Here is an 18,609-nt window from a genome sequence, read left to right on the forward strand (position 1 = left end):
CTTCCAATTTTCATGATCTATACCTAACGTTAACCCTTAGTTTCGGCTTCACTATTACTTCTGAATGTCTGTCTTTCTCTGCATGTCTTGAACATTCTGAGAAATCAAGTAAATGTTATTCGCTAAGTCTAGACACTCAAGCGTATGCTCTCGGGTAAAGAAAGGTAGTGAGGCAATCCTCCTGAGGATTCGGGATGATTTATTTCATGTTGCTCCATTTCACTCACCTGTAGAAACGAGTTGCTACGTCACTGGTGCCAAGCTGTATCGGCCTTTGTCCTTCTCTTGGATAACTTTGATGGCGTGGAGAGTGGCTGGGGGCTGGTAAGCATGGGCGACTGTTGGTTTTCCAGAAAACAATCTTGCTCAGACTTGTGCCTCGGCGGGGAACTTTCTAGGTGCAACCCCATGGTCATTCATGACCGAAGGGAGCCTTTACACTTTTACCCTTTTTACATAGATACACCACACACACATATATATATATATATATATATATATATATATATATATATATATATATATATATATATATATATATAATATAATATAATTCGAGACAAAACCACTACTTTGCAAAACAAACAAGGAAAGACTTAATCAATACATAAAAATTTTTAATATAAAGAAATAAACCGCCACTACAATCGTTTCATAAATTAAAACAGATTAGGAGATCGAAAGTCCACCTGACGAATGTCATTGAAGACATGAAACGATTGTAGTGGCGGTTTATTTCTTTATATTAAAAATTTTTATGTATTGATTAAGTCTTTCCTTGTTTGTTTTGCAAATAGTGGTTTTGTCTCGAATTATATTATATAATATTTTACTATAGAATTGGATTTAATCCTAAATCTGATTTTTCCCTGTAAATTTGGATTTATTCCCTAATATTTATTATTATTATATATAATATATATATATATATATATATATATATATACATACTAGCTTAAGGTGACCCGCTCTACGCGCGGGTAAGAGTGTGGTTGTTATTTTCTGTTGCATCCTTTCGGCACGTAAAAAGCACCATCCGAACGTGACCGATGGCAGCGCCGCCTTGACTGGCTTCTGTGCCGGTGGCACGTAAAAAGCACCAACCGATCGTGGCCGCTGCCAGTGCCCCTCTCCCCGTGGCACCTGTGCCGGTGGCACGTAAAAAACACCCACTACACTCACGGAGTGGTTGGCGTTAGGAAGGGCATCCAGCTGTAGAAACACTGCCAGATCAGACTGGAGCCTGGTGCAGCCTCCTGGCTTCCCAGATCCCGGTCAAACCGTCCAACCCATGCTAGCACGGAAAACGGACGTTAAACGATGATGATGATGATAATGATTATCCCTCTTTGTTTCTCTCTCCTTTCTCTCTCCCTTTCCCACTCTCTCACTCTTCCTTTCTCTCGGACTCTCCCTCGCATTCTCTTACTCTCTATCTTTCTCTATCTATCTCTCTCCCATTTATAAACAACAAAAGATCTTGAGTAAGTTGAGAAAGAAAGTAGTTTGAAAGAGCAATCATAAACATCAGGCAGGGACAACGGAAAGGTCTGCTTCAAGGCAGAAAGCAAAACACTAACATTTAAAAACGACAGACGAACTTGCGAGCTGAATAAAAATTAAAAAATATTGGAAACCAAAGTTTGAAAGGATAGAATCTGAGGATAGTAGTGTCACCATGGCTGGCATTTCTTAACGGCGGACAGTAACATAGTGGCAGTTTAACGGCTGGCGTAAAATTTTGAACTTGATGTAAAAGAAAATTCCTAAACACCAAGCTTTGAAGTGATTCTTTCTCACGACAGTAGACTCGCCATGGCAAGCATTCAAAACTTCTTCATCATGGACGGCAACACATTGACGATTTAAAGGCTGGCGCAAATTTTTTAGCTTCATGTAACAGAGAATTCCTAAACACCCGCTCCTGTAAATTTTAATCCCCTTCCAGCCCCATTTAGACCTCTTTTCACATTTTGGTTAATATAACCCGATTTCATTCAGGTCTACTCAGGTGACATTTTATAAGATGAGGAATTTTGTCCTAGAGGTCACGCCTTTCATTTGAGGAAAAAATAGTTGCCATGCAAACTCGCCAGCACTTTTAACATAGGTGTGCATATTTTCAGCACAACAGACCACATAATGCACACATTATATATATATATATATATATATATATATATATATATATATATAATGTGTGCATTATGTGGTATATATATATATATATAATATATATAATATATATATATATATATATATAACTTAGATAACTTAGATATGTTTCGACCAAAGATTGGTCCAGGCCATGTCTAACTTAATAGCACCACCTGATAGGATTATTCGAATCCTGTTTAAGTCAAGTTTTGTTTAAGTTAAGTTTTGTTCAAGTAGTGAGTTCTTGTTGGGTGAGTTGTATCCAACTATGGGTGGCTTATCTGGTATTCTTTGAAGGAATCTATCCAGACTCCGTTTAAAGTTGATGGGATCCTTTTCCTCCTTGATCTCCCTCGGGACAATGTTAAATAGGGCAGGGCCTGTTGAGGAAAAGAAATTATGTTGCAGTGTACATATATGTTGTGATCTTGAATTGGGCAGGGGACGTATGGCCCGTGGTCCCAGTCTTGGATGAACCTTGAAGCTAATGTTAAGGTCGTTTGGGCAAAGTTGGCGGTATATTTCTCCACATCGTACAAATGATGTACCGCTCACGGCGATGCTGGAGGGAGTAAAGTTTCAAGGCTTTAAGGCGATCCCAATAATCGAGAGCAGCCATGCCTTCAATTCGTTTAGTGAGTGCCCTCTGGGGTGACTCAATCCTGGAGATTTTTGTCTTGTATGGGGGTGACCACAGTGGGCACAGTATTCAAGGTGTGGCCGTACAAAGGAGGAGAAAAGTGGTATGATGACACCTTGTTCTCTGGACCGGAAAGTTCTTAAGATCCAGGAACTCATCCTACGAGCTATATCGACCTTCTTGTTGATGTGTGCACTCCAACTGAGATCGTCATCAACAATTACACCCAGGTCTCGCATAGACGACTCGTCGGATTCAAATGGCCGAAGGTACATAACCTCTTTTCAACTTGAAGAAGGAATACATTGTGTGTGTGTGTGTGTGTGTGTGTGTGGTGTGTGTGTGTGTGTGTATGTGTGTGTGTGTGTGTGTTGTGTGTGTGTGTGTGTGTGTGTGTGTGTGTGTGTGTGTGTGTGTGTGTGTGTGTGTGTGTGTGTGTGTGTGCGCGTGCGTGCGTGTGTATGTGAAAGGTCTCCAAAGAATGTCTATACACATTGAATGATTATGAAATTTGTGTTTATTAACATATAGTTCATTTTGAAAGTTTCGTAGAATCTGCAGACAGAATTTAATTCTTTTAATGACGCCTTTTTCAACCTGATGGCCATTCTAGTCCAGGCACTGCTGATAATGTGATGCAGTGGTACTGCAAACATCATAAAGCATTTCATTCGGTATTTGTGCCCATTCTTGTTCAATGGCTGCTTTTAATTCGTCGATTGTTGCCAGTTTTGCACTGTAAATTTTATCTGCTGTCTACCCTCCCTTAAAAAGTTTTGTAGAATGGATTTTGTGAATGCGGAGGGCCTTCTACTTAACCTCTTCATCCAGTTTACCTCTTTGACAAAGTCTCATGACGGTTGGGCGTCACATGACTATGGTAGTGTGGGGCGCACCATCTCGCTAAAGTCCTAATGAATGCCTTACATGACAGATTGTCCCAAGTTCGAGTAAATGGGATCAGCCACAGGACTTGTCAAAAAAGAATAGCGCAATTACACCTTTTGATGATAAACCGCACTATGCTGTAACTCCTTATAAATTAACGTAATGTTCTTCCGTAATATGCGAATTCTCAAAACCGCAGTAGATGCATCTGTGGCTGTTAATTGAGCCGTGAAATTTAAATAGAGCGTCATCACTCTAAACAATCTTTGTTATAAAGTGTGCATCTTGTACACATCTTGTCAAGAACCATTCGCAAAATGTGGTAAAATTATTTTTGTAATTAATAAATTAACATAAATGTTTGTCACGTTATGTATTCTTGTTACAGTTCCTAGTGTTTTACTATATGTAAGTCTTAAATATTCGTAAGCTATAGAAAATACATTTACTTTCGACTCAAGCGAGCTGAACGAATGGTTGAAAACCATAGCAGGCCATCACTAAATTTGATATAATTGTGATGTGGTCACTTAATATAAACGTAAATATAATCTTCTGAGTTAAAATATGATTAGGAAGTGGTAATGAGGATATATTTAAATATTTGCTTTCGTTGCAGTGACTGCTTGCATTTAAAAGAGTTTGTATCTGCTGTCTCATCGACGTTACCCAAATATCTCTGGAAAATACGCTTGACTTCAAAGACACGGTTACACTTCTACAAGAACCGGTAGTAGTGTAGTAGTAGTAGTAGTAGTAGTAGTAGTAGTAGTAGTAGTAGTAGTAGTAGTAGTAGTAGTAGTAGTGGGAGTGACTAACTAACGAGTATTTTATGTTATCAATGAGCAAAGTAACCTACTATAGACGTTCCAGCTGTGACCGTCCTATTTATGTATATCAAAGAACACTACCGAATGTGTTCTTTCTTTCTAAACTTTTTAAGACAGAAGAGATATGATTTGAGGGCATCTAACTGATTACAGTTTCTAGTAGGGTGTGAGGACATTTAGCTAGCTACAAATTTATTTAAAAGCTCTAGAGGAATGTCATGAAAGACAAAATGAACAACCGCTAAAGTCAGTTATGGTGAACCTATGACCTAAGTATCAAAGGTATAGCTTTATTATGCTGCAGAAGATTATTCGATGACTCGCAATGGGCATTGAAAAGAATTATCGTACAATATCATGCTATAAAAAGCTTCTTTATAAGTATTTTGCTAAAACTAAAACATATGTAAGTAGCACTTCAATAACAGGATTATAATAGAAATTAAATTATCGTTGTAGCGTGGTGGTGTCAGTCGATCTTCTGAACGAACCAAGGAAACTACGTTTCTATTGGTTTCTCAGATTGCTGATATTATCTGTCAATTGCAGCTCCTGACAAAAGTGTTACGTTTTTTGATGGCTGGGAGGGATTTTAAGTCAGAATACACAGAGTCGGAACACATTGTACAAGACATACCGTCCAACGCTCGAACTATTCCATTAATCTCAGGATTAGTACATTTTTTTTACTATTGCGTGGTTGCGAATACAAATAATCCGAGTCGCCATATCTGGAAAACCTGACAGTAATAGCTAAATATGAATAAGGCGGCGAGCTGGCAGAATCGTTAGCACGCCGGGCAAAATGCTTAGCAGTATTTCGTCTGTCTTTTCGTTCTGAGTTTAAATTCCACCGAGGTCGACTTTGCCTTTCATCCTTTAGGGGTCGATTAAAAAAGTACCAGTTACGCACTGGGGTCGATATAATCGACTTAATCCGTTTGTCTGACCTTGTTTGTCCCCTCTGTTTGTAGCTCCTTGTGGGCAGTAAAGAAATAAGAATCATTAGACGGGCAAAATGCTTAGCTGCATTCCGACCGTCTTTACGTTCTGAGTTCAAATTCGACCGAGGTTGAATTTGCTTTTCACCCTTTCGGGGTCGATAAAGTAAGTACCAGCTAAGCACTAGGGTCGATGTAATTGATTTACCTCTCCTCAGAAATTGCTGGCTTTGTGCCAAAATTTGAAACCAATAACTAAGTATGATTTTATGATAAATCGCACTATATCGCAATGTCGACGTAAAAGTCAGATCAAATAGATCAGTAGTTCTTAACCTGGGTTCGATCGAACCCCAGGGTTTCATTAGTCAGTCTCAGAGGTTCAGCAGGGGTTAAGACACACAGTATAGACCAGCTCACACAAGCAATGTCGGGCCGTTTTTGTCGGCCGTCAAAAAATCGGCAATTTGGCAATATACAATTTTTCTTCGCCGAGTTAGATTCTTTTCTACTCTAGAAACAAGGCCCAAAATTTAGGAGGAGGGGGCCGGTCGATAAGATCGACCCCAGTACGCAACTGGTACTTAATTTATCGACCCCGGAAGGATAAAAGGCAAAGTCGACCTCGGTGGAATTTAAACTCAGAACGTAAAGACAGGCGAAATACCTATTTCTTTACTATCCACAAGGGGCTAAACACAGAGAGGACAAACGGCTTAAGTCGATTATATCGACCCCAGTGCGCAACTGGTACTTATTTAATCGACCTCGAATGGATGAAAAGCAAAGTCGAGTTCGGCGGAATTTGAAAGCATTTCGCCTGCCGTGCTAACGTTTCTGCCAGCTCGCCGCCTTCTTCGCCGTGTTAGATTTCAAATATTTAGTTGCTTAGTAAAAATTTGATACACAAAATAAATTTCCGTGATAAACTAGTTTATTAAAAGATGAATTACGATAACAATATAAAATTTGATTTCAAAATATTTATTTATAAATAAATAAAAAAAATTTAAAGCGTTTTGGACAAAGCAAATATCGGCCCTGCTTATGTGGGCTTGTACGTCCCGTTCAGCCCACTCGTATTATTCGTGACGTCAGGCTCCGCTTGGCCATCATTGGCTGCAGCTGATCACGCCATATCGCTTGGCTTTAGTATCTGTGCTGCAGGGAACTTGGTGCGCTCAGTAGTCCACTTGTGGCTGTTGTGATTGTACGTCATTTGTGATTTTCTTGTAATCTTTCAAACCCTTAATACTATGTCGATCAAAAAAAGAAAAGAGGTTCGATGAATACGTACAATATGGAATCACATGTACAAAGTAACGTGATGGGAGTTAGCGTCCTCAGTGCATGATTTACAATGCCAAGTTGAGTAATTCTAGTCTAGCACCGGTAAAACTAAAGGATCACTTCCTAAAACTGCATGGAGATGAGAAATATAAGAACACAACGCTTGCTGAATTCAAGGTAAAGAGAGCCAAATTCGATGAAAAGGCTATTCTGCTTGTTCTTGACTTTGTACCCATCAACAAACTGATCCCCACAGCATCGTACGAAGTTGCGTACCTGATCGCAAAGCAAGGCAAACTACATACTATTGGTGAAACACTTGTAAAACCAGCTGCGTTGAAGATGGCAAATATCATGCTGGGAAAAGCAGCTGAAGATAAGTTATCCCAAATTTCTCTTTCAAATGACACTATCAGCAGCAGAATATACGACTTGAGCAATGACATCTTGGCTCAAGTAGTTACAGTTCTGACTTCAAGCCCAGCAAAATTCAGCCTCCAACTCGATGAGACCGCCGACATTTTCAATCTAAGCTCGCTTGTATTCGGGTGCTATGTAAAGGGCGATGTGATAAAGGAAGATTTTTTTGGTTTTTTTTTTTTTTTGTAAGCGTCTAACAACAACCAAGGCAGCTGACGTGAAGAAACTCGTGGATGACTTCTTCAGAGGCAACGGGCTTTCGTGGAATATGGTTTTTGCAGTTTGTTCGGACGGAGCTCCAGTCATGGCTGGGGCGAAACTCTGATTTTGGAGCACTGGTGAAATCCGAGGCACCACACATCATTTTCAATACGAGAGTTGTCACTGAATTTTCTCAATTTATTATTCCAGTCATTTTCCTGCCTTCTTGCCACTTCTCCCAATCAATATGAGAGAGAGTTCTTCGCTTTGAAGACACATTAACGTAGAAATATTTCAATAGAAGAGTATTTCGCTCAAGAAGTAACAAAATATTGAGGGAATCCAAAGAAATTGTTCCCCAGCAGTTAAATACCGCACTCAAATAGAAAGACAGTATGTTATAGGGTGCTCTGAATTTGCGCAGTACGATGGAGGACTAAAGTGGTATAGTAACACTTCCAGGGTTACCCTAACTCCAAATATGTACCATTTGTGACGCTAGATTCCCAGGAGGCTGAGTATAAAAGCCAAGATTCCATGTGGATACACGCATAAATTCTCATTTATTAGCATAAACACACACACCCATATATAGACATATATGGATATGTATGTATGAATGTATGTATACACACACACTCACATACATGTGTGTGTATGTATGTAATGTATGTATACATACATACAGTGACCTTTATAAGTAAACACACACACACACACACATGTACATAAGGGAGTTTGGCTCAAAAATGATTGTGACTATGACTACAACTTGTTAATGAGCTGCAAAAAGAAACTGGCTTTTGTTTTTATCCCGGCTGGTGACAACGTTTATTACGAGAATAACAGTTCTTTCATTGGAGAGGATCTATCAATTAGTTTGCTTTCGTTTGCGTAACATGGAGTGGTTACGTAACATGGGGTGGTTCAACATTTGATAAGACTGTTGATGTTAGCGGCGTTTTCTTAGATCTCATTTCAATTTTTGGGTTGTTAATGTGATTCTTTTCAAAATGCTTGGAAGTGTTAGATATATAATTTTTTCTCCACCAATTGTTTACATACATACATACATACATACATACATACATTTACATACAATGATTCAAATAAACAGATAAAAACCTTGGGTTTTAGTGTACAAAATATATATACATGTACATATACTATGTACATTAAAACCTAAGGTGTTTACCATAAATCCTCGAGTATAGTCCGCCCTTGAGTATAATAACGCAGGGGATTTTTAGGGGCTGTACCTCTGAAAAACCTAAACCTTGTGTATAATACGCACCCCTTCTCTAACTTGAGTCGAGGTCTATATAACGTCCTTAGTTTGTAAAAATGTATACGGTAACGTCCTTTATTATCATTGTGTATATAACACAATTCAAACGTGTAGCTTTTTTGTGCATTTTGTTTGCAGAAAATAAAGAAATAACAGTAATAACAGTAATAACGTTTAATAAATGTTGCTTACTGCATATTATGGATGATTCTTTTATGTCTTCCTTGCTTTCAGGCTTAGCTTAAAGTATTTTCGCGCCCGACATCACAAAATGCGTCTGAATAAACATTGCCGGACAGCAAATAGAGACTCGGACAATGCTTAGAAAATAATTTTCACTTTTAACCTCTTATATAGTATGCACTAGGGATTTTGACCTTTAAATTTGGGGAAAAAAATTCGGATTATACTCGAGGATTTACGGTATCTGTTTATTTGAATCATTGTCTCCATATCTGATCACTTGGTTTCTGCTTTTAGCCACTTTTTACTCTGCTAAATTGGTCCTCGGTAAAGATATCGGAGTGTAAGTTCAAATCATTTGAGCGCTACAAAGTGTAATCTGTTGATTCTATACACACACACACACACACACACACACACACACATACACACACACACACACACACACACAACACACACACAACACACACACACACACCACATATATATATATATATATAATATATATATATATATATATATATATATGTAGTGAATTGAAGAAATGGAGCTGAACGCAGATTGAACAGAAATCGTTTTATTTCATTCTACACGTGTTTCGAAAGGCACAAATTACCAAAATCCGATTGAATAATGGGACCATATTGTGTCTTTCTCTTCAGGAAGAAAAAAGGAAATCCGTTAGAGAAACAAAAACAGAACAGAGGCGGAGCAAAAACCAAATCGATTTGGTTTTTGCTCCGCCTCTGTTCTGTTTTTGTTTCTCTAACGGATTTCCTTTTTTCTTCCTGAAGAGAAAGACACAATATGGTCCCATTATTCAATCGGATTTTGGTAATTTGTGCCTTTCGAAACACGTGTAGAATGAAATAAAACGATTTCTGTTCAATCTGCGTTCAGCTCCATTTCTTCAATTCACCAATAATGTTTTAATTTCAATTATCCGCACCAACGCACGGTTGCAACGCCAGATGGTTGTACCTCCAACCGTGCTGTTTACTGCTGTGATTTTTGCTACTAAGGTATCGGTTAACTTTTGATTAATCTACAACAAGATTATTCATCTTTCTATTTCACATAATTATATATATATGTATATATATATATATATATATAATGGACTCTCCCGTCGTTAGACGATGTATGAAGGCTCGACAATTTCTTATCGAACAACCACACAGATGATTTGTTTATAGTGATCAAATGTTTGTGTACACATAAGCTCAGTTCCTCCATCAAATCGACATTACCTGTACAGGTGCAACGGGTGCCACATGTCAGATGATGACATGAGCGCAGAGCAACGTGAAATGAAGTGCTTTGCTCAAGAACACAACGCATCGCTCGATCTGGGAATCGAACTCACGATCTGAAAATCGTGAGTGCAACACCTTAACCACAGAGCCATATATATATATATATTGTTTGTTCCTTCTCGAGCCTTGCCTGGCTCATAAGGGCCGGTTTCCCGGTTTCCTTGGCGTATAGGTTCCCCACCTGGACGGGACGCCGATCCATCGCATATGAGCTGCAAGATGCAGGAGGAAAGAGCGAGCGAAAGTTGTAGCGAAAGAGTCAGCAGAAGTTCGCCATTACCTTCTGCCAGAGCCGCGTGGAGCTTAGGTGTGTCGGCCATAAACACACACATCGCCCGGGATCCGAAACAATGGTGCATACCCTTTTAGCTAAGTAGAAAGGGATATTTATCTTGGTGTGTTTTGGGTGGCATGAACTGAAGAGGAGGTATTGTTGTGAGTCTGTAGGTTTGTGGTAGATGTCTGTTGTGATTTGGTTGTTGGGTGTTTTTATAATTAGAAGATCAAGGAAAGGGAGATGATGTTTGCTGAATTCCATAGTGAATTGAATGTTGGGATGTATGTTGTTCAGTTTTGAATTCCAGAAGCTTTTCATAAGATTCTTTCCATATGATGAAACAATCATCTAAGTATCTTTTCCAGTTTTCCATTAAGTAGATGTGGAAAAGGTGTCCAAATTTCTGGTGTGATATCTCAACAACCAAATCACAACAGACATCTACCTCAAACCTACAGACTCACAACAATACCTCCTCTTCAGTTCATATAAATTGCTTATAATTTTTATTCCATGATGACTACCTGAATCAGGTAAAGTTCTATATTTAAGAGATGAGGAATTATGTACATTACTTACATTATTTACATTTGGCGGATATTTGTCCTCATCTTGTTTGTTGTTAACACAACGTTTCGGCTGATATATCCTCCAGCCTTCATCAGGTGTTTTAGGGAAATTTCGAACCTGGTTCTCATTCCTAAGGTACTTTCGAAGTTGTTGTTGTTGTTGTTGTTGTTGTTATTATTATTATTATTGTTGTTGTTGTTGTTGTTGTTATTGTTGCTGTTGTTGTTATTATTATTATTATTATTATTATTATTATTATTCAGTAGTTTTATTTTTATAGCGTGTTTTCACTTCACTGCCGAGCGCAGCTCTGTGTGCCTTAGATATGTGCTGTGGTTTGCTGTGATGCTGTTATGGTTACTGTATTGAAAGCGTTTTATGTAAGATGTGTGAAGTGCCCAGTAGTGCAATTTTCTGTATGTTGTATATATTTGTAAGTCCTGGTGTTTTTGTTATGTATTTATCTGAATATTTTTTATCATACCTATAGGCGCAGGAGTGGCTGTGTGGTAAGTAGCTTGCTTACCAACCACATGGTTCCGGGTTCAGTCCCGCTGCGTGGCATCTTGGGCAAGTGTCTTCTGCTATAGCCTCGGGCGGACCAATGCCTTGTGAGTGGATTTGGGAGACGGAAACTGAAAGAAGCCCGTCGTGTATATGTATATATATATATGTATATATATATATGTGTATGTTTGTGTGTCTGTATATATGTGTATGTTTGTGTCCCCCTAGCATTGCTTGACAACCGATGCTGGTGTGTTTACGTCCCCGTCACTTAATGGTTCGGCAAAAGAGACCGATAGAATAAGTACTGGGCTTACAAAGAATAAGTCCTGGGGTCGATTTGCTCGACTAAAGGCGGTGCTCCAGTATGCCAGCAGTCAAATGACTGAAACAAGTAAAAGAGTAATGCGCCTACTATGATAGGAATTATTTCTGTTTTTAGATTCCACATTCGTGCTACCTCTATTTCCAGATCTAATTAATATTATTATTATTATTATTATTATTATTATTATTATTATTATTATTATTATTATATTATTCAGGTCACTGCCTGGAATCGAACTCGGAATCTTGGGGTTAGTAGCCTGCGCTCTTAACTACTACGTCATATGCCCGTGGGTTCAGGTTCGAAATTTCTCCAAGACACCTGATCAAGTCTGGAGAGTATATCAGCCGAAGCATTGTGTCAACAACAAACAAAATGAAGACAGGTATCCATCAAATGTAAATAATGTACCTGATATTAATAATCATTAGCGTAGTTTTATGTCTCTCTATATATATATATATATATATATTATATATATATATATATATAATATATTATTATATATAACGGGAAAGTTTACGAAAATAAACAGAAGACGAAGGCAGGTGGAGTACAAACAAACAAATGTATTAGTATAGCGCTCAGGAATAGAAATAGAAAAAGTCTTTTACGTTTCGAGCCTACGCTCTTCGTCAGAAAGAAACACGGAGAGAAACAAGAAGAGAAACAAGGAGAGAAAAAAATGCGTGTTGGAGCTAACGATCTATCATGGCGTCCTGACTTCGGACAGTGGTCAGACGCGAAAAGGACAGTATATATATATATATATATGTGTGTGTGTGTGTGTGTGTGGTGTGTGTGTGTGTGTGTGTGTGTGTATGTATGTATGTATGTATGCATGCATGTATGTATGTATGTATGTATGTGTGTGTGTATATATGTGTATTTGTGTGTTTGGGGTGCGTGTGCATATGTGTGTGAACACACACACGCACACTCATGCACTCGCACCTCAAACACATACACACACACATACATACATACATTCACATATACATATAATCTTTATTCTATCTGTCTCTTTCTCTCTGTCTCTTTCTCTCTATCTCTTTCTTTCTCTTTTAGGTACTTACAGATTCATTCATATCACTTTTTTCACTCCTTTCTTCACGTATTTCTCACACTTTGTCCCTCATCTCACGTCCCCTCACACTATACATTCCACTTAGCCCCTTTTTTGAATACATCGCTTCTCTCTCAAACGAACCCACCACATTATATTCACCCACCCGGCCACCCAAATTTTTTCTTCCTCCTTCCATCTCTCTCTCTCTCTCTCTCTTGCCCATCTTCTCTCTCTCTCGCCCTCTCCCTTACTCTCTCACACACACACATATATATACACACACACACATGCACACACATACACACACGCACACACATACATAATATCTCCACTCTGTTACCATCCTCTCTTCCTCAGACTACATCGCCCACGCTATTGTCCCACCTTCACAGTCTCCTCATCTCCATCACTTCACCACTCCTCCACTTGTTCTCCACTTCTCGCCTCTCAATGCGCCAGTTCTCTCACTGGCATCACCATCACCGCCACCGTACCATCTTATTCCTTCTCCAACGCCATAAGAACACAAAACACTCTCACATCGTTAGTCTCTGACACCATCCCTCTACGTACTATCTCTCATGACCATACTCTACTCTCCACACCAAAATTACTGCAGTTTCAACTACCCACCACACCACTCCGGCCCTTTTCCTCTTTATCTCCACTCCATTCCACTGTAATTAATATCTTGCATTGATTAAAGGACACAAAAGATGTTCTATACACTGGAAATAGACAGGAGACTCTGAAGTCAGAGATAAACAAGAAAACCTATTCCATCAATACCATCTTCAGCGCCTTCTGCCGTTGCCATCACACAAACACTTACTCACACACGCACGCACATGCACCCACACAAGGGTGCGCGTGCACGCACAAAAATATATATATGCGCATACGTACACCTGTACACATACAATGTATATACTCACATACGCACAAACGATCATACATATACCTACATCCGCCAACAGAATACACACGTATTCATAGAGTACCTGCAACATACATACATACATACATACATACATACATACATACATGCATACATACGTACATACATGCATACATATACGTACATACATGCATACATACATACAACACGTATATATAGATATATATATATAATATATATATATTAATAATATATATATATATATATATAATATATATATATATATACAACACACCACAATACATACCTACTTACATACATATATATATACATACATACATACATGCATACATACATGCATGCATACGTACATCGTACATACACACATACATATAAACACGCACATACATACATACATACATACATACATACATACATACATATATACATACATACATACAGACAGACAGACATGCATAAGAATCCAGCAATGCAGGGCTCGCATATCTAAGCAAAAACGTGGACGAGAGACACTACATACCACAACAAAGCTAATGCATGGATATGTTTCCCGTAAACTAGAAAGGGATAACAATATTTAAATGAAATGTAACCTCCCTTGACCTCGCGAATGCTGCTAGTGTATACACTGCATTCTCCATCCACCTTTATGCACGCTCATTGGTTCCGATACAGGTCCTGCAAGATTTGCAGGTCTTTCCCATTCAGATCAAGGTTACTGAGTTCTTGAAATAATATGTCATGTTTTACTTTACCGAAGGCCTTTGTGTAATCCGCGAAACACATGAAGATGTCATTTTGCATCTCCATCGCCCGCTCCGTTATCGTTCTCAATACAAAAATAGCGTTCCTAGTACCAGCGTCCTTTCCAAAGGCAAACTGTTCAATTGCAATCTCGTGTGTTGTTCTGCTTCTTGCCCGCAGAAGTAAAATTCTCAGAATGATCTTCGTAACGTGACCCATGAGATTCGTCGTGCGATACTGTTCACAGGCCACAGCTCCTGATTGCTTCAGGAATGCAATAAAGATGGATTTACTCGGAGCTTCTAGGAATTTTCCTTCATCAAAGATCATGTTTATTACATCTATCAGTTTTCTAATTTCATATTCCTCTACTGTTTTTATCATCCCAATAACAATTTTGTCTGGGCCATCAGCTTTGTTTACTTTCATCATTTTGATGGTCACCTGTACTTCAGATGGCATAATCTTTGGCCCCTCATTAGAGTTACGAAAACTAGGCAAGGTTGTTATCGCATCAGGAATTATTCTGTCAGTCAGAAAATCGAAATCCCAGAACATCCTTGTTTACCCATTCTGGTGAATTATTTTACCAGGCACATACTCATCCAAATTCTTTGCTAGTTCGTATTGTTATTTACGATATAAAAGCCAATTTACGATATAAAAGCCAATGAAGGTACATTGTATTCTTTCTGCACAAGGCTCTCACATCCACTCACTTTCTCACTTTCTCACTTCCTTTTCACAGAGTCTGCATTTCTGGGTGTCAGAAGTTTTGTAGATTTTATACATCACCAAACTGTTGTTGTTGTTGTTGTCCTCTTCTTTCAACTTTGTTTCCATTTCTTGCTAAGTGTACTCCCGACACCTAGAGCAAAGAAAGTCACCGTATACACTGGTAGGTCATTAATGTAAAGACGCCAGATTGTTCAATCACAAAGTCATGTGATAGAAAAAAGGGGAAGAAAGACAGAAAGAAAAAGGAAAGATTAAAAAATGAAAGAAAGAAAATAAAGAAAATAATGGGGGAAAAGGAATGACATTTCACAGCGACAATGCTCTTCTCAATACGTGTGACGTACCAGTGGAGACAGTCTTTTGCACTTCTATCATGGATAAACCAGGGATCATCCTCAAATAATTTTCAGTTCCTTTTTTGATCATTCCAAGTACCCTTACAATCACTGGTATTTTAACCGTCTTGAGATGCCACATTTTTTCGATTTCACTTGCATTGTTGTTGTTGTTGTTGTTGTTGTTGTTGTTGTTCTTGTTTGCATAAATTAACCAAAAAATAACGAAACCACACACGCTAAAAACGATACTATCCAGTAGCCAGCACATCCTGTATGTATGTATGTATGTATGTATGTATGTCTGTCTGTCTGTATGTATGTATGTATGTATGTATGTATGTATGTATGTATGTATGTATGTAGTATGTATTGAGTGTTTCATTCTGCAAACAATATTATGATATTTGAGCAAGGAGGGCGTATAAGTTTGTGTAGAGCAGGTAGTCATCAATAAAATGACATATTGAATTGTAGTATAAAAGCATGGCCTGACTTTCAAAGCAATACAATTAGATAAAATCATCCAACCACTTGTAATTGCTATTGGCCATCTTGCTAAGACTTGGAACACCACAATGATATTTGGAAGTGATAACAAGCAGGAGCGGATTTAGACCATAGGGCGAGGTACACTTCAATTTCGGTGGGCTCCTTATACACAAGAATTAAAATCTTGGAAAATTACCAAATTTAAATCTCAAAACCCATCTGTTTCATATAATTGAACTTGATGAGTTAGCAGAGAAAGTTTAAATAAATGACGGAAAATGTCGCTTTACAGATACACTTTTCAAAATTCAATTTTTTCTGAAAAATGCAATGAAGGAGAGAACAGGGGGTAAGACTTTTTTTCTTTTAACGCGAGTTAGAAATGTTTCAGAATGTAGAATACGATAAAATAACAGAAAATTACGAAAAAGACAAAAAATCATTTTAGTGATTGTTACTGTTCCATATGAAATTTGATGTATCCGAAGGTGCATTTTTTGTTGTAGGAAGAGAAAGAATTTGTTCGCTTCCTGCAAAAACTAAATATGAACGCTTTGTCAATACAGATTTTACGTTCGAGTAAGTAACTATACGAGGGTGGGCTGAAAGATTCAAAGGCTGACTATGAAGGAGCTGTGAAATCTAGCACGCATTCATTTCAACCGTTCTTGTTAATAATTGCATTGTTTCTTTCCAGGTAAACTGACATCTCACTGTTCAAAGAACACATCAACAAAGAACAACTAACTTGAAAATCGACAAACTTTCACCTTGTCGTGTTACCGAATACCTGCAGAAAAAGAGTTTAGCCCCCACCCCAGGACATTCATACTAACAAGCTTACTACATTAGAGGGATGATGCTCCTGCCTTATCAACAGTGCAAAAGTGGGTAATTGAATTTACGAGGAGAACGGCGAGTATTGAAGATGACCCAGCGTCTGGACGCCCTGCAACTGCTACAACCGAGGAAGACAATGATCGCGTTCACCACATGCTGATGGATGACAGACGATTTACTATAAATAAAATAACCAATGCTGTTAGCATATCCCATGAGAGTTGGAATATTCTGCACAATGAACTTGACGAAGGTTTGAGTCACGTTTTCTGACACCTGATCAAAAGCACACCAGGTTGATTACATCACGGCAAAATCTGACATTGTTTGAGGTAGATCCAACTGGTTTCCTTCGACGTTTCCTAACCCAAGCTGAGTGTTGGATTCTTCACTTTGAGCCAGAGACACAGAGACAATCTATGCAGCGGAAACACCCTTTCTCACCTGCTCCAAAGAAGGCCAGGGTAGATTCTTTGTTGGGAAGGTGATGGCCTCAGTTTTGGGGGATGCAAAAGGCATTATGTTTATTGACTATTTTCAAATGCAGAGTATTATGCCAACTTACTGATTTACGAATGGCTATCAAGACCAAACACCCAGGAAAGGAGTCTTGTTTCATCAGAACAATGCTCCAGCAAACAAGTCCTTCGTTTCAACGGCTGCTGTGATTGACTGAGGGTTTGAACTGGTTCATGACCATCTCTATTCTCCTGATTTCTGACTATCATCTGTTTCCCAACATAAAAAAAGACTTGACTGGGGAGCAATATTGCAGTGATGATGACGTCATATCCACTGTTGATAACTTTTGTGAGCAACAAGATGAAGACTTGTTCACCAATGAGATTCAAGCACTGCAGAACTGATAGAAGAAGTGTGTGAATCGCAAAGGGGCTATGTTGAAAAGTAAATCTACACACACACACACACACATACACATATATGTATATGAATATACATAGATACCTGTGTATGTGAGTGTATGTATATGTATGCAGATAAGTATAGCTCTCAGTATATCTGTACTTCTAATTTACTTTGTGATGGGCATGCATATATATATATATAATATATATATATATATATATATACATGTATATATTCTTTTATTTGTTCCAGTCATTTGACTGCGGACATGGAGCACCGCCTTCAGTCGAACAAATCGACACAGGGCTTATTCTTTGTAAGCCTAGTACTTATTCTATCGGTCTCTTTTGCTGAACCGCTAAGTTACGGAGACGTAAACACACTAACATCGGTTGTCAAGCAATGGTGGTGAGACAAACACAGGCACACAAACATATACAGTGCAAAAGTGGGTAATTGAATTTACGAGGAGAACGGCGAGTCTTGAAGATGACCCAGCGTCTGGACGCCCTGCAACTGCTACAACCGAGGAAGACAATGATCGCGTTCACCACATGCTGATGGATGACAGACGATTTACGAGGAGATATAAGTGATGTACTCAAGTGTAGTTATGTTTTTAGCTTGTGCTTTTTCCATGATCATACGTGAGTATTTTATTTATATCCCATCGAAAGCTCTACTGAAGAAAGAAATATCTTTTATAATATTAATCGAAATTGATTCAATATAGATAACGAAATTTAAATTTTCTAAAGGTTAGTTGCCC

General features: G+C 38.4%; 1 long non-coding RNA gene across 1 annotated transcript in view; it reads left to right on the forward strand.

The window, feature by feature from the left end:
• The first annotated feature begins 10,705 nt into the window (after window positions 1-10,705).
• LOC118762569 overlaps window positions 10,706-18,609 on the forward strand; it is a 19,648-nt gene continuing 11,744 nt past the window's right edge. The window contains exon 1 of the long non-coding RNA XR_004998322.1: window positions 10,706-10,837. This is a non-coding gene — a long non-coding RNA (uncharacterized LOC118762569). The remainder of the gene's footprint in view (window positions 10,838-18,609) is intronic.

The sequence above is a fragment of the Octopus sinensis genome, linkage group LG3 (genome assembly GCF_006345805.1).
Source record: "Octopus sinensis linkage group LG3, ASM634580v1, whole genome shotgun sequence".
In the NCBI taxonomy this organism is placed as follows: domain Eukaryota; kingdom Metazoa; phylum Mollusca; class Cephalopoda; order Octopoda; family Octopodidae; genus Octopus; species Octopus sinensis.